Here is a 25,605-nt window from a genome sequence, read left to right on the forward strand (position 1 = left end):
AAATGTGCCAGTTCAGCTATTTTGACTGTAAAAATGATCAACATTATTGGGATCACACAGAAAACAAATTTATAGCACAGACCAGTGGACAATTTTATTTTATGTTATCATTATTAGTTTTCTTTACTTTTCATGATGGCCCCTGACCACACGTCCCTGAAGTTCAGTCACGGTGCCAGCGAAGTGCTGATCCAGCTGGTCCTGCAATGAAACTCAAGAGACTCTTTTCTTCTTCTTGCATGCTGTATTAGCTTTTATTATCATCTGTGCTGTAATTAAAGTATTTCCACATGTTACTTTCTACCTGCAAACATCTGTGAAAAACTCGGCATTGTCAACCACACATGCTTACTTCTTCAACCCGACGAGCCAAATATGCTCAGCAAACAAACTAGTGATGGGCTGCTCGATATACTGATATGTTGACACCGTGTCGAGCTTTCGAAGCACCGCTTTGAGGATTGTTTCAAATGTGTTCATCCAGTGATTTTGAGGCACGCTAGCGCCATGACGTCATTAATATCTGTGCAGTCAGCAGGCCAATCTGGTGAGAAGGGTATTGCTGCAGCCCAGAGACATTATGGGCGGATATGAAGACGGGATAACTGTAAATGCAAGTGGATAGTATTGGCTAATTAAGAATTTCAACGAATGAGATTGTTGTTCCACTATGACAATCAAAAACTCACCTGTCCAATTATCAACGTTTGAAGTTGTCTATCAAGTGTAACTTTAACCAAATGCTTCACAGTTCGTGATCCCTACCTCTTTCAGGTTCCGCCATATAGAGTTTCCTCTTAAATAACCTGCCGTTGTTCCCAGCAATGAAACTCCATTAAACGAAAGGAGATAAAAAAAAAGAAGCTGCGGTGATGAAACTCCTTTAGAGAAAAGAAGAAGCGACGAAACAAATTTCTTGTATTTTTGAAAATGGAAGTAAGTGTGCTTCGAAATGAAAACGTATGAAATTTGCCCAGTATTTTTCGTAATTTTTAATAACTTTGTTTTGTATGGTTATGTTTGTATGAACCATACGTTTGTATTAATAATCATTTTCCCTGTAGTAACTGGTTTATATTCAGTGCTTGAAGTGGACCTGCACTCAGCGGTACCGGCAACTCTTCAAATTCCACAAAGCAAGTTTGAGGAAAACTCCTCGACTGTGCACGGAAAACAAAAAAAAACTTATACAAACATCTAGGAAAGGTTGTGAAGTAGGCTTTTGACAAAGTTCAGATTGACTACAGTGGTGCCCGATATTACCTTTTTTTCTTTTCAGTTTAGTTCCTTATGTTGGAGTAATGTGTCTAAATTGTAATACCAAATAATCTGCGCTGTTTTTGCACTGTCAATTTTAATAAAATTTCATGGTAGTTTTGTGCAGATGATGCCTGCTATTTCTAAATTGTTAAAGACTTTCCTGCAATGGACAGTGCACTACTAAATTATACGTGAGTCAGACTAACAGTCGAGATGTGCACAGAGCCTTTTCAATTTATTTACAAGTGACATTTATATATTTTTTTCCTTTCAGCCAGCTTGCTACAAGAATATCTTCTGGAAACTGGATATTAATGAAAAATCAGGTAAATTGCAAACAACCGTCTGTTAAACTTGTAATTCATTTGTAGTTTTTGACTTTCATGTGTATCTTTTTTTCTTTCCTTGTTTTCCAAGGACATCCCTGCTGGTTCAGTAGACTATGGAATAGACACGTTGATGGGATTTGAATATGAACTGTAAGCTTTATGTAACTTTACATTTGTGTTTAGATTGTATATGATTTCGGTACTTTTTCTCTTATTCTCTCTAAGTATGCTCTTTATCTGACCAGGAGGAACCCTTTGATTTTACTGTCAGTCTTTTAAAGATGCTGATAATATACAGGTATATATATATTTTTTTTTCTTCATGTGTGGCATACCTTTAATTGTGGCATTCATTTAATGTGCCCTCCACTATTAATGACACCCCTTATAAAAATGTTAATTTTAAAAATATTTATTTTTAGATGAGGGCTTTGTTTTTCTTTGAATGAAATTGTTTCAATTAAAAGTAAGATGTTTCTAATGTTTTCAGTGCAAGGTGACATTTCTTCAGCAAACAGGGGTTTTTTTTAACCCTTCTTACTAATTTTTACAAGTGGTGCCAATAATAATGGAGAGTACTGTATTTATCCTTTTTATCTTAGGATGACATGCCTGTGACTTGCATATTACTTTAGGTAGTGTCCAGATTGGTGTATTCATAATACTGTACACTGACATAGATGTATTCTAAAAAACTTTTAAAATAATCACCAACGAGAGTTTTTGTAATGAACCACAGAGTAATTCTCAGTTTGAACTCGAGTCCAAAGTTTCCACTTTTATGAGAAAATAGGAGTGTTCAGACCAAAACCAGATAGCTTGCACAAGACAAATACTATTTGATGTGTCTAGTTCTCTGTGTGTCCTCCATGACTGTGTGGCTACAGTGGGGCAGCTGACTCGAGAACAGGGGGCTCAGGTTTTTGTGGCTGCAGAGATCAGCAGGGCCTCCAGGAGAACTCGGCATGAAAAACTTTTGGAGTTCATCATAAAGCACCATGGAGCAGATGATCACCTGCTGGTAACTTAGTTCAGATAACAAATAAAACTTTGTTATTGTAATATATAGCAAAGAGTTATGATGACTTTATAGCACCAAACTCTTGTATTTGCTTGTCCAACAGGCAGTTGTATCTCAAAGGTGTCATCAAAATGGTTTAAAAAATTATGAAGATCCTAAAGGTCACCGGGTAATGTCCTCTATACAGTAGAAGATGAGGAGCTGACAGATGGCCTCTACAACTACCTGATGAAGTGCTGTCAAGAACTGTAGGCACTTTTGAGAAGATCGACAGAGTTCACATCATTCTGGATGTGTTGATGCCAGAGGCTCATTTGGCTTCAGTGAATCTCTGATGAGTACAGAGAGTGTCTCCATGAGTAAGAAGCAGACAGTCTGTTCATTGATGGACCAGCAGACAGTGAATTTAGAGAGGAATATAAACTAAATACATATAAATGTAAATATATGTTTAAAGTGAAATTTAAAATACACATTACTACACTTTTATTATTGGTAAAAGTATTTTTTTTTTTTTTTAATGTGAGCAAAGAGTTTGATAAACTTGTGCTTCAACTGTTGGAGCACAATGACAGACCACAACACTGAGACATTTCAACTTGGGATTCCATCTCATCCCCTACTCTAAACTTGTCTTTTGCCTTTTTATTTCTGAGTGTTAAACTGACTGTGCATAATAGAGTCATATTTATTTGATTTAACTATTGATGTAAATAATAAAGGACACTTTATTGATTAAGTTCTGTATATTTGAAATTGTCTGTGTATCTGTTTTTAGCCAATTCATGCCATCTGCATTTTTTCTTTAATTTTTATAACTGCATTGTATAGTTTTATTACTTTTGTGAACATTACAAGCAAACATGTCTATCCCCATTACATATTATAGTATTTATATGTAATATATAGAAGTGGGTGTGCTTTAGTATATTCCCTGATAAGTCTGTTTGTTAGAATGATGAAGATGAATTTTTCTTTCAGTTCAACTGACTCATCATTATTGTTAATTGTAAATATTTCTTGAAATGGTTGTACAATTTATACTGAATAATTATTAATAAAATTTTGTTTTTGGTAGTGACAATACTGAGTGTTTTAATTTGTGCTAACCCAATCAACTCGCTGATTAACACAAATAGAACTTATAGATCTGAGCAGAGCCTCCACTTGTATGAACACTGTCTACAAATGGCACTGCTGGACTCGCCGGTAATCCCACAGGATACAACACCTTGGAAACTAAGCTTCCTGATCAAGACTTTGCTGTTCACTTACAGTCTACAACAATAAGGTTCTTGCTTATCTTTATTTAGGAGTCACATTTTCAATACAAGAAATACCGAATTAGTTTCGGCATGAAAACATTTTTTGTGTAACAGAAACATGTAAATACATGTCAAAATGTCAACATAAACACTGTATGCAATGTATGTTTACTATCCTTGCTGTACTGATGCAGATTTAGTACACATCCATTATGTAATTTGTTTTGAAACAGTCACCAAATATATATATAAACTGCTACAAAAAAATGAGAGGAACACATTGAAAACACATGAGATGTCAATGGGAAAAAAAATCCTTCCGGATATCTATACTGATATGGGGATGTGTTAGGAACAAAAGGATGGAAATGAAAACTGCCTGTCTGTCTCCTGGAATCTCCTCCGTGCCCTTGAGACTGTGCTGGGAGACACAACAAACCTTCTGGAAATGCCACAAGGTATTGATGTGCCATCCTGAAGAGGTTAGACTACCTGTGCCAGCTCTCTAGGGTCAAGGTATGGCCTCATGCCACCAGTAGTGACACTGACCGTAGACAAATGCGAAATGAGTGGCAAAACAGATGAGGAGGGAAAAATGTCAGTGGCCTCTCTCCACCTGTTAAACCATTCATTCCTGTTTTGGGGGTCATCTCATTGTTGCCCACCCCTCTATTGCACCAAAGCAGCTGAAACTGATGAACAAGCCCCTCTGCTACTTAACTGAGCACATCAATAGCCCAGAAGTTTCATTGACTTGATACTGGATATATAGGATATATATATATATCCTATAGAAAACTACTATACATTGATATAAACCAGTTTTTCAGTATAGACCTATGACAAACATTTAAAAAAATGCTTTACCAGAGATATCATTGCCAAAATAAATTCCCAGCTGTTCAGATTGAATTAATTAATGGCTATGACTTGACAGACTCAGTGCAGTGTGTGCTAAACTGACCAGTAAAGTGGAGTCATTTACAGCTGTACAGGTTGTTATGTCAGGGCCATACTGGAGTATACAGACTCTGTATGCTATTAATATGCTGTTTGCTTGTGTAGTCATATAGGATGATGCCCAGCTGAACTATCTGCCATCTTGTTATCAGTCGTGATGCTGATGCCCATCAGTGCCTGCTATACAGTTGGACTCCTGGCCTCCTCCTCCTCCAGTCTCAGAGACACTAAAGGCAGGCTGATGTGTTCAGCACACCACTAGGACCTGACGGAGTCAAATGGAGGCTCAATGAGATATGAACTACAAACAAACATCTGTCAAGTTTCAATCCCTAAATGTAACTTTTACATAAATAATATGTATTATAATAAACATATATTTGATGATCTTAAAGAGGTATTTAAAATCCCAAAAATAATAAAGATCCAAAAAAGTAAAATAATTGAATACCCTGATTAACAGGTGCACAGTCACAAAAACTGCAAAATTATTACTCTTTTTAAGACATAATATTTGCTCTTCACAGATCGTTTAACATAGTAAACTTCATTATAAAAATAATAATTGAAATGTGACTATTAGTACTATGATAACTGTGTTTCTTACGTTTAACATTGAGAACAAGTAGAGACAATCAATGGATTCTTTAAAGTCACAATTTTATTGTCAGCTTTCTTAACGTTTTCTATTCCCTGATACATTAACGTGAGAGTGTCAAGTATATGATTTGTAATATTCTGTAATCATAATATATTTAAAAACAAACTTGAATAGGAGATCCGCAGGCAAGAAACTCACTAGAGCTGCTGGTATGTTGAGAATAGACATAAAGACCACAGAATATTTAACAGACATCAGCAAACAAAGAACAGAGGCTGATCTGCAGACAGAAGGGGCTACAATGGAATATTAGGAATAGATAAATAAATAAACGTTAATAAATAGTAATGAAAGTAATAAAACACATTTAAGGGTTGTGTATTATAGAAGTAAAGATTTAACTCTGACAGTTTATTCAACGTTTAAAATTGTAATACGTTTGTAGCCCGTCTTTAAGGTGACCTGTTAAATGTAGGCGAATATTTCATTTGGACATTCGGGTAAACAACAACAGTCAAACATTTGTTTTAATCTGACTGACTCAATCAAGTAGAGCCCACACTTAAGTCAACATCAATTCGTTAATATTGGGCGGACAAAAATTTGCATTGTTATGTTCATTTAAATTTTCTTCAGACGTTGTTTAGTAACGATAAATATCTCATATCCAAACTTTTATTATCATTATTTTTTCAAAACCATTAATCATAAATGACGGTGATAAAAATACACTGCAGTCTTAATAATGTACTCGACAAAGTATTATAGTGTAAGATACTGGCACTAGTAGACTACCGCCGCAGATGTATTTTACGAATATACGCTTCGTCTCTTACAGTCACTTTATCTTGACCGTCCACCTTTTAAAATTATCTTACACGTCCACCTTTAGAAATTACTCCCACCTTTCTTTTTTCGTATCCATAAAGCAATTGGCTAAAGTGGGACATGAATGACAAATAACACCGATTAGCGATTTGTTAACTAAAAAGGTGATTGGCCGTGAAGTTTAATTTTTCGATTGGCTGATCAGTGCCTGACGTACGCAAATTTAATATATGATTGGCTGCAATCGAAAAACATATTCACGCCAATTTTACTTCGGTCTGCAGCAATATCTACTTGGATTTGGTCAACTACTTACCCACTGGCCTTAATTGGCTCAAAGCGTAAAAGCAGTTGGTCCTGCTTCATATGGTGTGCTGATATGAGCTCAGATCCTAGTTGGGACTCATGTATGGTCCCTGCCCAAAATTAAAATAAGGATTTAAAAAAAAAAACAGGTAGTACTTGTCTGAAAGTTTACAGATGCACATGGTGCACCTCGTTCCTTGGTGTGGAATCATGTCCACTTAGAATCTGTAACAAATTCATGAGCATATTTTGAGTAAGGCAGCTGGTATTATAATAATCCAGCATCTTTTCAACCCTATGTCCATCATATTAGAGAGGCTAAAAAACGCTTCACTAAAGCCGACGTGGTTATTACACTAGTATATGCACAAGACACTCCTCAATAAACGTTTTAAATATTCAGTGATTCCTAGATCTGTAGCTAATATGTATTATTGATTTCCAAAAAACAATGTGAGTAAAGGAGTGTGCTGTATAACTAATCACAACTGTCTTTAAAACAGAATCAGTGCAATCAACAGCGTCTTCTGCAGTTAGGGAAAGCCTCAGGATTTCTGCGTTAATGAGACAGAAAAAGTTGTAAAGAAACTTTGGACATAAAAATCAGTCAAGTACTGACAAGAATTAACAGCTGGATAAACACATCTGGAGCCAAACCTTCAAAAAAGCATCTGACTTTGTCAGCATCATCCTTTCCTTGTTAATGCATCTTGTCAAATGCTGTGGTGTGAGGTAAATATATAGTCTTCCGAACTACAGCACAACAGAGTAAATTATTGAAAGACTAAGCTTTTGTCGTTTCTGTATTCTTAAACCATGTTTCAGTTACACAATTCCCTGCAATTACTGACACGTTTAACATTCCCTGCTCCTTACCTGTCTTGTTTCCCAAAGCATCAAAACTCAGTTTCATTCAAGGCTTTAACATCCGTCCTTTCATACGCATAAAATAAGATACACATTTCCTCTAGATACTTGTTCAATAATAATACTGTAGTAAACTGGTAGGAATGAGAAAAAGCACAAGATGGGAATATTTATGAGAAGAGCCTGGGCATTAGAGTGAGAAGGTGTCTTGTCTCCCATTACATGAGCTCGTCTGCTGCCCCTCAGTTACACTGGCACGCATTGCACTGGGAGCAAATGCAATAAGGAATACTGACAATGTACACCTTCAGAAGTGGAATAAATCGACTGTATACTGAAGCATTTCATTGCCAAACGTAAAAATACAAAGTAAAACATTTCAGATAAACAATGAGTTTTCTTAATTATAAACAATGCAACATAACTATGTGCTGTTACTTTTTTATTTATTCTCACCAAACATTACATATCTACATGAGAAATGAATATGGGTAATATGTTTATAATAATTCTGATTAAAATACACTGTCAAAATATATTAATGAACAAACTGAGACATCAGCCTTTAGGAAATATCAAATGTGTGCACTGTCATTTAGAACAGAATGCACTGTTAACATCACACACTCTCTACTGACACAATGTCATGAAAAAAAAGAAACAGTGAAGTCCAGAGTATAAAAAAGAATTTCAATGAAGCGGGACTCGTGAGTAGTAACAAATAATATATGATACTGAGAAATTATAATTCATAATAAAGGGAACAAGTAAAAACTATGACTTCCTAAAACGGACACTGTAAACGTTGGCATTTCAATAAATAATTTAGGAGCCTTGTGTGTTCATTTCAATATCGATTTAAGAACTAAGTAAGCCACCAGTTGTACTAAACGGTAGCTCAAACAGCACTTAATAGTAAATAGTCTAACAACTGAATATAAGTAAATGAAACGAAGAGGCCACGCTGCTAACAATGAAAGTTCACACTGTTCTACAGCATTTTGTGGAAGGTGGCTGAAACTGTTTATAGCGAATTGTCCCAAGTTGGAAGTGTCATATAGCGATCAGAAACGTCAATGACACATTTAAGCATACTGGAGAGTAGTTTATGTTATGTCTTTCTACAATACAAATGACATGCAATCACGATGCAATCCCAGTGCTCATGTCCGCTCAGTGCTTCGAACTGCGATTCACGATGCAATCACAGTGCGCATGTCTGGTAAATGCTTCGAACCGCGCTTCACAATGCAATCCCAGTGCACATGTCTGCTCAGGGTTTCAAACCATGCTTCATGATTCCAGTGCGCATGTCTGCTCAGTGTTTCAAACCGCGCTCGGCGATCCCAGTACTCATGTCTGCTTAGTGCTTCAAATCATTATTCATCGAGGTCTCGTTTGAAGTACATATGGCATTAGTAGAGTTCAAAAACTCAGCAGAATTGAAATGAATGTTTGTGGATGACCAATACATTTTAAACAATTATGTCTGATAATACTTAGTGGCAAGAAATATAACTATAAATTATACATAATACAAATGCCGACTTGTAGAATGCATAATGCTGCAATGAAGAGCTTTAGCAATATGGGTGATGACAACTCTCTCACTATAATTTCTCTTCTCAAAAATAGCCATCCTCTCCTCACATTTTCATGCAACTTTCAACGTACTTCATATACTATACATCTGTATTTAATTGTTTTCATCTTCATTAATTATATACATGAACAGTGTGACAGATAGGGGGCACTATCGCTCCCTTGAACCCTTGTCCAAGTCTCCAGACAACAGATAAAAGTCCAAAAGTTGACTTTATTTATAAACAACAGTGCACAAAGCACCCTCCTCTCCCACTATACTCATTAAACAATACAATAATCACTACAATAAACAATCCTTCACTCCCAGACACGTTGCCACCCTTCCACCCAGCTCAGCTCTCCGTCTGGGAGCTCCCACAATCCTTTTATATTCCCTGTCCCAGAAGTGTTCCAATCCCTAGTCCATGTGATCTCCTATCACTTCCGGGTCAGATAAATAGTCCTTTTCTTCACCCAGGAAGCATGTCATTCCCCTTGTCCATGTGACTCAGACGTACTTCCGGGGCGTAGGGTAAATAAACATTGTTCCTTCTTGCAGCGTCTCCTAGTGGCCCCCATGGTATCCAGCAGGGCTGTGGATAAAGACTCCAATGTCTATGATGCCCTGCTGGTCTTCGGGGCACTTCCATGCTGCTGGGAGAGCTCCACCTGGTGGCTTGGGGATAATTGGCTGGGATAAACGGCCGGCCATACACCACAACAGATAAAAAACATACATTATATACACCCACTCTGCTAAAAACAGTAGTGGTGCAGTGGTAGTGTTGCCACCCCATAATAAGAGGTGCGTTGGTTCAGGTCCCACGTCCACCTAGTGTGGATTGTTACCAAAAAGTCTGTTTTTCTTTATTTTTTTCATTCAACAGAAAATTCCAATGTGGACCGATAGCAAGCAAGGCAAGCTATTGGTGGGGTTGAATTGCCATAGCGGCCAAGCTGCACACACCCCTAGTAAAGATATATCAAACATCTATCCATCATCCAACCCGCTATATCCTAACTACAAGGTCACAGGGGTCTGCTACAGCCAATCCCAGCCAACACAGGTTACAAGGCAGGAAACAAACCCCAGGCAGGGCAACAGCCCACCGCAGGGTGCACACACACACACCAAGCACATACTAGGGACAAGTTAGAATTGCCAATGCACCTAACCTGCATGTCTATAGACTGTGGGAGAAAACCGGAGCACCCAGAGGAAACCCACACAGACACGGGGAGAACATGCAAACTATACGCACAGAGTACCTGGGAAGCGAACCCAGGTCTCCTAACTGCGATATGCACATATATATATTGTGGCATATGGCCAGTTGTTTATCCCGGCCAATACCCCCAGGCCGCCAGATGGAGCCCTCCCTGCAGCATGGAGGCGCCCCGAAGACCAGCAGGGAATCCTGGACAATGGAGTTTTTATCCACAGCCCTGCTGAATACCATGGGGGCCGCTAGAGGACGCTGCAGGGAGGAACAAAGACTATTGGCCCTACGCCCCGGAAGTATGTCCGAGTCACATGGACAAGAGGAATGACATACTTCAGGGGTAAAGAAGAATACTTTTTATCTGACCCGGAAGTGACAGGAGATCACATGGACTGGGGGGATTGGAAACATTTCCGGGTCAGGGACTATAAAGGACTCTGGGAAATCCCAGATGAGTGAGCTGAGCTGGGTGGAAGGGTGGCAACACATCTGGGAGTGAAGGAATTGTTTATTGTGATTATTGCGATTTATTTAATGAGTATTGTGGAGGAGAGGATACTTTGTGCACTGTGCAGAATAAATATAGTCTACTTTTGGACTTTTATCTGGTGTCTGGCATATTGGACAAGGGTTCAAGGGAGCAATAGCGCCCCTTATCTGTCACTATATATATATGTATACATGTACATATACATATATATATATATATATATATATATATATATATATATATATATATATATTGTGGAGACTGATCCAGACACAGACAGGCGGACACGTTCATGTCACCCAACACACGTTTATCGTACATTATTTACAATGCCACACAACCCAAAAGTCTCCAAAGTCCTGGCCAACAGAAAATTCCTCACTTTCTCTTCAGGCCGCCTCCTTGCCTCCTCCAGAGACCTCGTCCTCTTCCACCCAACTCTAGCCATTGTCTGAAGGGAGGCTGCCCCTTTTATAAGCCCCCGGATGTGCTCCAGGTGTGATCCGGCAACCTCCCACCGACACGCCCCAGTGTGGTGGAAGTGCTGGCTGCATCCCCGGAAGCACTCCAGGTGTCCCTGCTCTTCTTCCCCCCAGCACTTCCAAGTGTGGCGGAAATGCTGAAGTCCAGGGTCTCCAAGGCATTGGGGCGCCCCCTGGCGGTGACCAAAGGTACCAGGGCGGTCGCCCCCACATGGTCTGGGGTAGGCGCAAGCCCTTCTCCGGTCTTCCTGAGCGTCCCGGTCGGGTCGCCACCCCAGCCACCTCTGACATATATATATATGGTTGGGGTACACGGTAAATGTGTTAGTGACTGGGATTGCGGCTCTGTAACTAAAAGATTGCTTAGGAATGATATAGACTGGATAACTATCATATTTGTTTAAGGAAATGTTTTATTATTGTACTATGCTGTGACTAAGACAACTTTTTACTGATCGCCTATCTGGACATTGTACAATGTGTTCACAATATTTCTGGTAAAGGCAAATGCTTTTTCAACAGCAGCACTCAAGAGGATCTTTAATGCTGACATCCGTAAAAGTTCTCTTTTTACCACAAAGGCGTCTAGCTGCAGTTTCTGTTTGAAAGACAATTGTAATTAGTTGTGTAGCACATATTTTTATTCACATTACACTTTTCATACACAGTACAGTAGGTGTCTGAAGTGCTCCAGATTGACATAGTTTAATTTTTGGTGCAGCAGAACAAATACGCAATTAGACATCGCATTTTGGTGATTCTAAGTGGAGATGAATCCCGAACAGATCTCTTATGCAATCCTTCCACAGTATCTCTCAAAAGTATTTAGTTCAAATAGGTTATAAGGATTTCACTCTGGATCGTTTTTTTCATCATTATTAATTTCATTTATTGAAAATTTGAAAAGCAAGCTATTAAATGTGATCTCAAGAAAAAGTCAGGGTTAATTATAATACTAACTAGCAAAATACCCGCGATTCACAGCGGCGAAGTACTGCCCTAAAAGTTTTATTAAGAAGAAAATTAAACCTTTTTAAACTGAGGGAAAATATACCAATAATTATTTGTTAAGGATCTCTTTGTATACCACATTTTGAGTTCGGCCCTCCAGTTGTAATATGACCAAGCTGTGCGCTGAGCTTACTCTTAAGCATGCAATGTACAGTTGGCCATGTGAAAAGCAATCTTGTCTCAAATCTCACAGCTTGGATTGCTGCTGTAATAATCGGTTTGAGTTTCATGGTTTGTTTCAATTACGACAGTATTTGTAGGACTTGTGTTGAAGTGACATTCAGCATCTGTCAAGCATTGTAAGTATACAACCAGTTTAATCGATAACTTCACATCCAGCTTTTGAGAGTTTAAACATTCATAAACATCAAAGTGTCCACTACTGAAATCGTCACCTGTAAATCTAAGATGTTTAAGAGGCATTGGCGGTTGTCCAAAGGTGTAAAATATTTGGCCATTTCAGTACACTTGAAAGCGATAACCGAACAATTCAGTGGCAGCCATCAACTCACATGCAGATGCATAGGTGAAGGGCTTAAGCATTTCACTCTTATAGTGCTCCTGTGTAGTATAATTATCTCCTGTACCGTCATCAGTCCACACCTTGAACCTGTCCCAGTCATTCAATACATAAGACACAATGTTCCTCCGGATATCATGATTGAGCCTGATATGGCCGTGCAATATGTACCAAAGAGAATGGAAAAGGTAGGTGCCATCTCCGGGCATGGAAACCACTCGGTAAGTGACAGTTGTTTGATCGATGGTGATCACCTCGTTAGACATGTTAATGCGGGTACGGTTGGAATGATAAAGGAAATGGGTATCTGAACAATGTACAATAAGTCTAAAATACCTACACAATAACTATAATCGTAATAAATGAACAATAAAACAGCAGAGAAGCCGTGGATTAAATAAAAAGGCTGTAGATATCAGCAGGGAGACGAGAATCCCGTGGCGAAGCAAGGAAGGGAATGTAGAGACTGGAGCGACGGACGGCCTTATATAGGAAGGCAGCCAACAACGTGGGAGGTGTTGGGATGGGGGACCAAACGTCGCCTCACACGGTGACCGAGCTGCAGGCTATGGACATATATATGTACGTAAGTAGGATTCAGTTAGCGTTGGGAACCCGTGTACCAAATTTCTTGAAGATGGGCCCATAAGTAACAAAGACTGTTGAAAAGTTCAATATGGCAGCCAACAGTGGCATCATACCACCGAAATAAGTACCAAATTTCAGCCTTCTACCTACATGGGAAGTTGGAGAATTAGTGACATTGGAAACTTCAATATGGCGGCCGACAGTGGCATTATACCACTGAAATAAGTACGTACATCGGTTTTGGTTAGCGCTGGGAAGCTGCCTACCAAATTTCGTGAAGATGGGGTCATAAATAAGAAAGTTCAACATGGCGGACGTTGTTGACCGTTATGACCATTACGCGTAGAATTTCAAAATGAAACCTGCTTAACCTTTGTAAGTAAGCTGTAAGGAATGAGCCTGCAAAAATTTCAGCCTTCTACCTACACGGGAAGTTGGAGAATTAGTGACGTTTGGAAAATTCAATATGGCGGCCGACAGTGGCATCATACCACCGAGATAAGTACGTACATCGGTTTTGGTTAGCGCACGGAAGCCACCTACCTATAAGCCACCTTATAGTACATTCTGCCTGTCGGCATTAGTTATATATATATATATATATATATATATATATATATATATATATATATATATATATATATATATACACATTTAGACATTAAACACTGGAAGCCGCTGATGAACACTTCTCTTCATTGCCAGTCTGTAGCAGCAAAAAAGTAAAAGCAATACAGTTTTAACAGATGTCATTGAAGTTGATCATGAGTTTGTGTAATGTTAATGAAAATGGCCAGAAGTGTTACTATAGAGGTGAGTGTCAAATGCAGCTTTGATACAATTTCTGACACAAATCATTCAAATGTTTCTATGCTTTGTGAGGATTTACTCTGCCTATCAATAAAACCTTTATGGAAGTTGCGCCACATGACTATAGCAAGCCCAAGTTACAACATCACCGCATAGTGAACGGCGCAATGCAACTGAAGGATCAGGGCGACCTACAAACAACTCCTCTGCACAACTGAACCGGACTGAACGAAAATGTTATTGCTTTTTTTTCATTTTTACTCAATTTCGTTTTAGTTTTAGTTCGTTCACATATCACTAATTTTTATTTTTATTTAGTTTTAGTTTCTCTGTTTGCCTTAATTTCAGTTCTTGTTCTTGTAAAACAAAAAACAATATTTTTAGTTCTAGTTCTCATTTTCGTTATGAAAATATCACTGGACTCCACCCATCCCTTGAGGGCTGAGATAAGGGTGAGGGTGTGTCACACGTCTGACTGGGCACCACCTTATGGGTTCTGATGTGACAAGTGATACCACTACAGGACAAGAGGGGGTGATGACAATAACTGTCTCTTCTCTTTCCTCTGTAGTTCTGAGAAGATGGCCAAGGAGGACACTTAGCATTTTGACTGTGATAGAGCTCCTGCTGTTTTTAGTTGTTAGAACATTATTTTGAAAGTTTTGCCCAGCTGTCTAGAGGTGACCTTGTTTATGTCAAGAGTGCTGCCTTTTTTGTTGTTTTGCTTGTGTCAATTAAATGGGGCGGGCCGTTTGGTACCTGAACATTCCTTCTAGCTTCCCTCAGTCTTGTCACCCGATCATTGTACATATTTATATAAATAGTGGAATACCAATTACAATTGAGTACTTAATAATAATGTTACATTGTGTTACACAGTAAGTACAGCTTAATTAGAAACACTTTGTAAAGTGTTAATTCATTGTTCATATACAAATATGAGTGTTGTGTTACAAGTACTGTTACAACATTACCCAAAGAAGATGTTGTTTTCGGCCTTTCTCTATACAAATTGCACTTAACAATCAGTTTTCTTTATTTATGCTTATTTTCTGACCACTACAAAGGTTAGGACATTTATTACATACACTACTTCTAGCTCTCATTCTGTTGGATTTTTTATACAGACATCTGTTTACTAACCTGCTTAAGGTAGTTCAGGATCACGGCAAGCAGATTTCTATTCCAGGTGCATTGGCAACAGGGCTGGAGCCAGCCATGAATAGAGATTCACAATCCACCTCAGGACACATTCTTATTGTCTCATTGTTTCCTAAGGAGCTTCCAGAGACTGAGTTGTGCTACCAGAGATTTGAATAATGAAGCATGATGAATTCTGTGAAGTGTCATCACTTCTTAATCTCTGCTTGTTTTGCCTAAACTGAAATGGTTAACCTTTTTTGTTACTTATAATTCTTATTATGGTTGTGTGTGCATAAAAAGTAGGATGCCCAGCACTGATGTCAAATGGACACCACTTTTAACATTATCTAATTCTGATTAGATTCATCATAACTTTGTTTTAGACAATTTTGTATCCATCTACAAACTATATTGTACATTTGATCAGTAGCCTTTCATGTGGTGCTTATCAAATTAAATAATACCATATGCACTTCTCTCATCATAAAGTTTTTGTTTTTTTTTAATATAATTTATCTATATTAGTAAACTCTGTTTCCCTCCCCTGAACTAATGCTATTTACTAATAGACCTATTCTTGCATTGTGATGCTCAATCCTTTTAATAATGATGCATGTTAAGCTTTCTGGTCTATAGTTACTTGGATAAGCCTAATCACTTTTTTTATGTAACATAGTAATGTATCCTAGCTTTTTAATTTCATCCTGCTTCTTAATTTTGGGATGAACATGTCCTGTATTTTTTGCACAAGCCTCAAGCAACCTGCTCAATCGCCTTTCAACTGATTCCGCATTTCCAAGCTTAGTTCTAGACTTTTAAATCTACCTTACTAAAGTTACACTTAACATTTTTAGTTTTTGCATGTGAACTCTTGAGAAAAAAATTTATTATATTATGGTCACTAGATCCTAATGGTTTAATCACATCTACACCCCCAACCCCCCCAAAAAATCTGTCCTATTAGCAACACCCCTACAGGATAAGAGGGAGTAATGACAGTAACTGTCTCTTCCCTTTCCTCCGTAGTTCTGAGAAGATGGCCAAGGAGGACATTTAGCATTTTGACTGTGATAGCACTCCTGCTGTTGTAGTTGTTGGAACATTATTTTGAAAGTTTTGCCCAGCTGTCTAGAGGTAACCTTGTTTATGCCAAGAGTGCTGCCTTTTTTGTTGCTTTGCTTGTGCCAATTAAATCTATGCTAGCTTTCTTCACCAGCTTTTTTGCTTTAACATAATGTGTTAAAACAAGACGTGACATTTAAAATCTCCTGCAATTGTGCTCCAATATTTGTAAGGTTAGCCCAGTTAAAATTTGTTTAAAGTTCTCCATGACTATTATATCCCACTCTAAACTTGTGCTTTTAATATTGTTAGAAATATATTGTACATGCTGAAAGTATTGTCACTATATGGGGATCTATAATGCACTCCCAATATTGGGCATATATCCCTAATGGTTACTAGTTAAACATTCTCATGAAGATGCGGCTCATCATCCTGTTAAAGAAGACATTCAACTTCTATTTCAATTAATGGCAACCCTCTCCAAAACACTGGTTTTGTCTATGTTGTCTTAGCAAGGTGTGTAATTATCTATATTATACTCATTACCATTTCTATTATTTGGCCAGTTTTCTGTTGTTGCTATAATATAATAATTAGGGTCAACTATATATATTTCCAACTCACTTGTTTTATTCTTGATACTATTACTAGCATTAAGGCAGTGACTTTTAATTTTAATTTTGGTTTAATTTTATATTACCCGTTTTAGTGTGACATTTTAACTGTGAGCTAGATATTTCTAAGTTACCTTGTGTGTATATATTTACAATAAATAGTGCTTAACCCTTCATGTGAAATGACCCTAAAAATCCCTAGGTTTAACCATTCTCACCTAACCTACTCACAGATCTTCACATTACACTGGTGCCACTTTGGTTCAAATGTAACCTGTCACAGCAGAACAGGCAAGGCACCATCTGTTTCAGATGTAACCTCAATATCCTATAGACCTGTGCCCATCTACCCACATTACATCTTCTAATCTCGTAAATCCTAGATAAAGTGCAGTCTCAGCTCGATATAATCTTTAATTTTTATTGCAGAACTAGTAGACTGCCTTTATGTATATCATTTGTTCCAAAGCAGACAATGACAATTGGATCCACCCCTGCTCCGGTGAGGAGCCTATCAACTTTTCCTGAGAGGTACCCCATTGTATGTTCCCTCAAGGCAACATGCCATGTGAGGACACTATTTCTGGAGTAAATCTACATCTCAATTCCCCAAATGTCAAGTCACCTGCTATCACATAACCATTTTTTTGCAGGGATTGATTTTTAAGTGATCCACTGAGGTTCTTAAAACCCTCACACTCTCCTGCCAATCTAGTTATCAGACTCATTATTCAACTCTATGAGGTCCTGAAAACAGCTGGTCAATGTGAATAGCTATTTTTGATGCTCTGGACAGTATGAACACTTTACCTTTTGGTTACATCTATCTGTGACCCACCTATCTCTATCTTTCTGGTCCAGAGTCTTTCTCCATGCTGCTTTAGGCAGGTACACGACTCAAACTGCACTTATTCTTGCAAATATATCTCAGAATAGAGCAATATAGTTTAAGCATATTCTCTGTTGACATGTACTCCACACAGCAGGGGTGGAATGTAACCCAATATCTATCAGATCACATTGCAATATAGCATGTTTGTGACCTCCTGAGTAAGCAAAATCTATCCTGTTCATTTCCTTTGCATGAAGATTAATAATTAATAAAATATTCTTTTAAGTTATGTTCATGCAGCTGCCTGCCGACAATATTACAAATTGTTTAACTTTTGAACTCTCTATGGCACTTACCTCCATATTCCCACTACACAAGTACACAATTTCAAACAAAACACCAGCAGAGCATGCCGATACATTGATACAAACATTCTGCACTATTGCATTTTAAACTCTGGAGTTAGTGAAAAGCACTTGAATTTTATCACCATTATAAATCAGTCTCTAGCTTCTGGTCAGTCCTTATTTGTTTCTCCCAAAGTAGCAGAGTTTCTTCAAATCTTGTTGAAACTAACATATATGTAAAATCTCATAACCTGACCCTCTATGCCTTTTACTTTTTGTTGCCCTGAATTTCAAAATTTATTGATCATAACAACCTTAAACCATGCATTACCCACAATTCCTTAACAACATATTTACATAAACTGGCAAAGATTATAAATTATGCATTCATTCATATTCTTTCAAACCTAGTCTAAATTAATCTCAGCAGTAGTAGACTTATGGTAGGAAATAATCATACATGGGATCCCTGTTTTTAGCATACTGCTGGTTCAGAAATTTACCAGGATAAAGTTGATACGTTTCAATTCAATTCAAGTTCATCATCTCAAGAGGGAAATTTAGTGTGTTAGCAAGTTTTTAGAGAGAGAGACCAACACATCATATTAAAAACATACCAAGCAAGAATTCAACCACCCATTATCCAACCCGCGATATCCTAACTACAGGATCATGGGGGTCTGCTGGAGCCAATCCCAGCCAGCATAGAGCGCAAGGCAAGAAACAAACCCCGGGCAGGGCGCCAGCCCACTGCATGGCACACACACAAAGCACACACTAGGGACAATTTAGAATTGCCAATGCACCTAACCAGCATGTCTTTGGACTGTGGGAGGAAACCAGAGTACCCGGAGGCAACCCACGCAGACACGGTGAGAACATGCAAACTCCACGCAGGGAGGACCCGGGAAGCAAACCCGGGTCTTCTAACTGTGAGGCAGCAGCGCTACCCACTGCGCCACCGTGCCACCCAGAATTCAACCATCAAACATATAATTTGTATAAATAAATGCAATATAACAACAACAATAAAAGTGTATTTCTTTTATAGCCCAAAATCACAAAGAATAATGAATACATTATAACATAATGAATACAGTATAACATCAGATTGAAAGTATACATACATAAAAAATAAACCAACAATAAGATTCAGTAATGTTTAAAAAAAATAACAATTTAAGCCTATGGATGTTTATTAAAGTTATACTTATTTAGAAGATTAAGAGTAGCTGTGATGAAGGAGTATTTGAACCAGCTGATTTTTATCCTATGAAACTTAAACCTGTGACCTGGTGGAAACAACTTGATAGTTTTGGGTAAGTTTTATCTAAGAGAACATATATCAGTTTTCTTAATCTTTGCTTTTTAAACAGGTCTGTCAGATTTGTCTGTTGGGACCTTATTTAGTTATACTGCTCAATTTTAAAATGTGATTTATTCTGTTTTTTTGTTCCTAACATTCAGATTTCCAAATCAAGCCAGCAGAACATAAGTTATGATTTATTCTCACTGTTGTTTTAAAGCTGTCAGTCATAAGCTCTGCATTACTGAGGAGGCTTACCTGTAGTTGCATTTATTTACTGACTTCTCTTAGGTTGAGTATAAAAATAATTATTATTGGTTTACTAACCTAATAGGTTCCCTGTATCTCTTGTGACTTTCCTAAGATTATTAATTCTGTTCATTGTTGAATTCCAAGGCTCCTAGTATCTCTTGTGACTACATATTTCTTACAATTTCATGGTTTAGAGCTTGGAAGAGCATTCTAATTTACAAGTTGTCAACTTAGAATGGAGAAATGACTTTTTAATATAATGTAGCATAAGTCTCATGCCTTTATAGAGACATATAAATAACATTTATTACAGACAACTGGTAAATAAATACAATGTGATTCGTCAAGGCTTCCGTTAGACCTTGAATACAAATTTACCTAGTAATGTGCAATAAAACCCCACAAAACTCCCAAAAAGTAGTCAAATGATGATAAACAGAACAAAAAACAATATCTATAAGCAAACAGTGTAGCAACAACACATAGCAAATAAATTTAATAACAATATATTGTGAAAAGAGTAAAGAAAAACCCCATACAAAACAAACTTTTAAAAATGTACATATATAAATACTTAAAAATTCCCATAAAAAAATTCTTTAAAATAAATAAAACTACTGTCACCACCGTGTGAAGCTTTCAAAGCACTGGTGCTCGAAGCACCGCTTCGAGGCTTGTTTCAAATGCACCTATCACATGATTTTTGATGCATGCTAGCGTCATGACATAACTGATACCTCCACCATAGACATAGATAGATAGATAGATAGATAGATAGATAGATAGATAGATAGATAGATAGATAGATAGATAGATAGATAGATAGATAGATAGATACTTTATTAATCCCAAGGGGAAATTAAGATAGACTCCGCATTCACTGTGTTGCCCAGTCAACACGATACATCAGCGCGCCCACCCTATTGCGAGTGGCAAAAGTGCCACTTAAACTAATACAGGTAGACGTGGAAACTGGGTTTCCTGATGATAAAACAATATTTAAAACAGTATCGTTTTCATACAACAGATTTTGGCAAATCGTTTAGATGCGATTATTTATATCCATTTATACACTAATAATTGCAATTATTAAATCATTATTATTATTAAATAAGTCCTCCCATATAAGTAACATTTCTCGGACTGCCTTCTTCCATCTCCAAAACATCTCTAGACTTCGTCCTGTTCTTACGCAACACAGTACTGAAATATTGGTTAATGCCCGAGTAACCTCACGCATAGATTACTGTAATGCGGTTCTGTCTGGCATCCCACAAACACTTATCCATTGCTTACAACTTATTGAAAATTCTGCTGCCAGGATAAAAACCTGTTCTGAATCCACTGAAGATATTACACCTATTCTCTCTCAACTTCTCTGGCTCCCTGTTAACTACAGAATACAATACAAAATACTGCTTTTAACATTTATAGCTCTCCACAACCTCACTGATCTCCTACAGACTTGCACTCCCTCTCGCTCACTGAGATCCTCATCTGCAGTTTCTGTACCACATGTCAGACTGTTCTATGGGAGCTCGAGCGTCTCTTCTAGTGCTCCTCAACTCGGGAATTCTCTTCCCTCTCATATTTGTCAGCTCTATTCAATAACACATTTTAAAACTGTACTCAAAACTTATCTTTTAAAACTAGCCTACCAACTGTGAATTTTGCACTGTTACTGCCAGTTATCTTTGTTTGTTTCCTAATTATTGCTTTTTGATTTATCATTCTCTTGTTTTAATTTTACTAATGTTGTTTAATTTTGTTGACCTTGAATGGTAAGAAAGGCGCCTATTAAATAAAATGTATTATTATTATTATTCTTTATTATTATTATTATTATTATTATTATTATTATTATTATTATTATTATTATTATTGAGACGAAAACTTGAACAATGTCTGAAAGTCAAAATAGTAAGACTGCAACTGGCAGTCTGGTCTGTCTTTTAACAGTGAAAAGATACACTCAATGACAAAAATTAAACAATTTTATTGTATCCAAATTGGCTTAATACTTTCTGAAAACATTTCACTCATTCCTCTCTGCTGCTGTGAATTTCCCCTTGGGATTAAGTATCTATCTATCTATCTATCTATCTATCTATCTATCTATCTATCTATCTATCTATCTATCTATCTATCTATCTATCTATCTATCTTATTTCAGTGATAGTAGTTTGTTTAAATTCTTAAACCAATATTCAATGTTTCATCCTTTCCTCTCCTGCATTCTTCAAAAATACTGCTTTCAATTGAAATAAAGTGAAATGTTTGTTCTTGTGCATATTTGTCAGTTTTAAGAACTTTATATCTATTTTATATTCACCAGAGACACATAAGTATATTTAAGTCCACAGAGAAACCTAGAGTTGTGTTTGATGCTCAGGAATTTGCTTGTCTATTTTGCTATAAAAGAACGAATTATGTAGGCATCATCAGCAATTTTCAAGGCCACAAAAGCACAGTAGTGGTCCATGGAAGGATGTGAAGCTCTCAGAACTTGTAAACTTTGATCAATTGACACTTTAACACAATTGAATGCAGCTAGATCTCCACCTTAACAACAAGATTTTATTTGACAAAATAGTATACTATAGAAATAGAAACCCCACAGAGCCCAGAACCTCCAAGTGCCAAACACCCCAAGTCCAGGCAGAGTAGTCCTACATATCAAGCGGCCTCCAGCAAAGCAGCACAAGCTGTGGCACCAGTTTGATGAGGATACATCTAGAATCATCAATATAACAGCAGGGTGATGTGGAATGACGACTTCGTAATCTGACCACAATCATCACAAGTTTCATGACTGAGAGGTTTGGCGTAGAGGAGCCTAAGTTGAGTAAACGTACCTATACCAGGAACCGCAGATCAGATAAGATCCATCAACTCCAGAAAGAGCTGTGGATTCTGACGAAGCAGTTCAGGAAAGCAGCTGAGGAGGAGAAGCCATCTCTCAGTGAGCTTCGGCAGATTATTAGGAAGAAGCTCATGACGATGCGTAGAGCAGAATGGCATAGGAGGCGGAGAGTTGAAAGAGCCAGGAAGCGAACCTCATTTGTAGCTGACCCCTTTGGCTTTACAAAAAGACTGCTGGGAGAGAAGCGCAGTGGACGTTTGGATTGCCCTAAGGAAGAGGTAGATCACTTCCTGCATAACACCTTGAGTGATCCAGACAGAGAGCAAGAGTTAGGGCCACAGACAGCCCTCTTGAAGGTACCAGCACCAATAGTTGAGCTCAATACTTCAGAACCCACCTGACAAGAAGTTCAAGAGGTGGTAACAGCAGCCAGAGCGAGTTCTGCTCCAGGTCCCAGTCAAGTACCATATAAGGTGTACAAGCACTGCCCAGGACTCCTTTGAATCCTCTGGAAGATTCTCAGAGTGATTTGGCGAAGAGGGATCATCGCAGAACAGTGGAGGGAGGCTGAGGGCGTCTGGATCCCTAAGGAGGAGAATTCAACAACACTGGAGCACTTCCGATTCATCTCACTCCTCTGTGTGGAGGGTAAAATCTTCTTTAGCATTTTAGCTAGAAGGATGACAGACTTCCTACTGAAGAATGGTTATATTGACACATCGGTACAAAAGGGCGGCATTCCTGGAGTGGCAGGGTGCCTGGAGCATACTGGAGTCGTCACACAATTGATAAGGGAAGCACGTGAGGGAAATGGAGATTTAGCTGTGCTTTGGCTGGACCTTGCCAATGTATATGGGTCAATCCCTCACAAGCTGGTTGAGACGACTCTAGATCGGCACCATGTACCCTGTAAGATCAAGGGTCTCATTCTGGATTATTACAGTAATTTCAGGCTGAGAGTTACTTCAGGGAGCATTACATCAAACTGTCATCGACTCGAGAAAGGGATAATTACTGGCTGTACAGTTTCTGTGATCCTTTTTGCTCTTGCGATGAATATGTTGGTCAAGGCTGCTGAAACGAAGTGCAGAGGCCCCCTGTCCAAGTCTGGATTCCGGCAGCCCTCGATCAGAGCCTTTATGGATGACTTGACAGTCACCACTACCTCAGTGCCTGGGTGCAGGTGGATTCTTCAGGGCCTGGTTAATCTCATTTCTTGGGCTAGGATAAGTTTCAAGCCAACAAAATCCAGGTCTATGGTACTGAAGAGAGGGAAAGTGGTGGACAAGTTTCGCTTCTCAGTGGATGGCGTAAAAATACCATCAATTAATGAGAAACCAGTCACTAGCCTAGGTAAGGTTTTTGACTGTAGCCTCAGAGATACTGCGTCAGTCCAGACAACGATCAAGAAGCTGGAAGCTTGGTTGTCGGCAGTAGATAAGTCTGGTTTACCTGGCAGATTTAAGGCATGGATATACCAGCATGGCATCTTGCCACGGATTCTTTGGCCACTGTTGGTGTACGAAGTGTCGATGTCTACAGTAGACGCCCTGGAGAGGAAGATCAACTGTCATCTTCGAAGATGGCTTGGCCTGCCTCGCAGTCTAACGAGTGTAGCACTATATGGCAGGAGTAATAAGCTCCAGCTTCCTATCAGCAGCCTGGAGGAGGAGTTCAGGGTTTCTCGTATAAGAGAGGCCCTAGTCTACCAAGGCTCTGGAGATTCTAGAGTAACAGCAGCAGGTATTGAAGTGCGAACAGGAAGGAAGTGGAGAGCACAAGAGGGACTGGAGTTGGCAGAGTCTCGGCTGTGACACAAGGCACTTGTGGGCACAATGGCAACGGGGCGAGCAGGACTGGGAGCAATCCCAAAGCCACAGTACAACAAGGCTCAGGGCAAGGCGAGACGAAGATTGGTCCTAGAGGAAGTCCGAGCAGGTGTTGAGGAGGTGAGGACCAGCAGGGCGGTGAGCATGCGGCAGCAAGGGGCATGGACGAGGTGGGAAGGAGCGCTGGAGAGGAAGATCACCTGGAACGACATCTGGAAAGCAGAGCCACAGCGTATTAAGTTCCTGGTCCAAGCTGTGTACGACGTGCTCCCCAGCCCAACGAACCTGCATGTTTGGGGCAAGAGTGAAGTTCCAATGTGTCCACTCTGTCCTAGACGAGGATCCCTGGAGCATAATCTGAGTAGCTGCCCATCTGCCCTTGGAGAGGGCCGATACCGTTGGCGACACGATCAGGTCTTAAAGTGTATAGCAGAGACCATTTCACATGCAGTGGCCAACAACAAATATGTTGGCAGCCAGAGAAGAATTGCCTTCATGAGGGCTGGTGAGCAGGTGCCAGCAAAGCAAAAATCAACCAGCCTCCTTTCATCTTCAGCAGACTGGGAGCTGCGGGTTGACCTGGGCAGGCAGTTCAAGTTCCCGGAATTTGTAACATCAACCTCATTGAGACCCGATATAGTTTTAACATCTGCATTGTCCAAGCAAGTCCTTTTGTTGGAACTGACAGTCCCATGGGAGGACCGCATGGAAGAGGCAAATGAGCGGCTCAAGTACCAGGAGCTCATTGAGGACTGCCGAAGGAAGGGCTAGAAGGCTTGCTGCGAGCCCATAGAAATAGGGTGCAGAGGCTTTGCCGCTCGATCCCTGTGTAAGATCTTTGCCAGGCTTGGAATCACAGGAGCTGCAAAGAGGAGAGCCATTAAGTCCATCACAGAAGCCGCAGAAAAAGCCTCGAGGTGGATTTGGATCAAGAGGTCCGCAAAGTGGGCCAGTGCTGCTGGGACACAAGTTGGGGCGTGATCAACCCCGGCTGGGTCACCTGAGAGAGGGTGTCTGATGTTGTGAGACCCGAAACACCCGATGATCTCAGGAAACATCACTGATGATGTGTCCCAGCGCATCCAAAGAAGTATCTAAGTACTACTATGAACTTTTCCACCTTTTGAAAAGCTTACTTTGATTAATTTTAGATTAATTAATTACTTTTTATTAACACAATTTTATCTTTTAAAATATTTAATACAATAT

At 38.9% G+C, this 25,605-nt stretch overlaps 1 pseudogene; it reads left to right on the forward strand.

Annotated features, from left to right (window-relative positions):
- The first annotated feature begins 14,124 nt into the window (after nucleotides 1-14,124).
- On the forward strand, nucleotides 14,125-25,387 carry LOC120526633 (annotated as a pseudogene).
- Nucleotides 25,388-25,605: the final 218 nt, after the last annotated feature.

The sequence above is a fragment of the Polypterus senegalus genome, chromosome 3 (assembly GCF_016835505.1).
Source record: "Polypterus senegalus isolate Bchr_013 chromosome 3, ASM1683550v1, whole genome shotgun sequence".
In the NCBI taxonomy this organism is placed as follows: Eukaryota; Metazoa; Chordata; class Cladistia; order Polypteriformes; family Polypteridae; genus Polypterus; species Polypterus senegalus.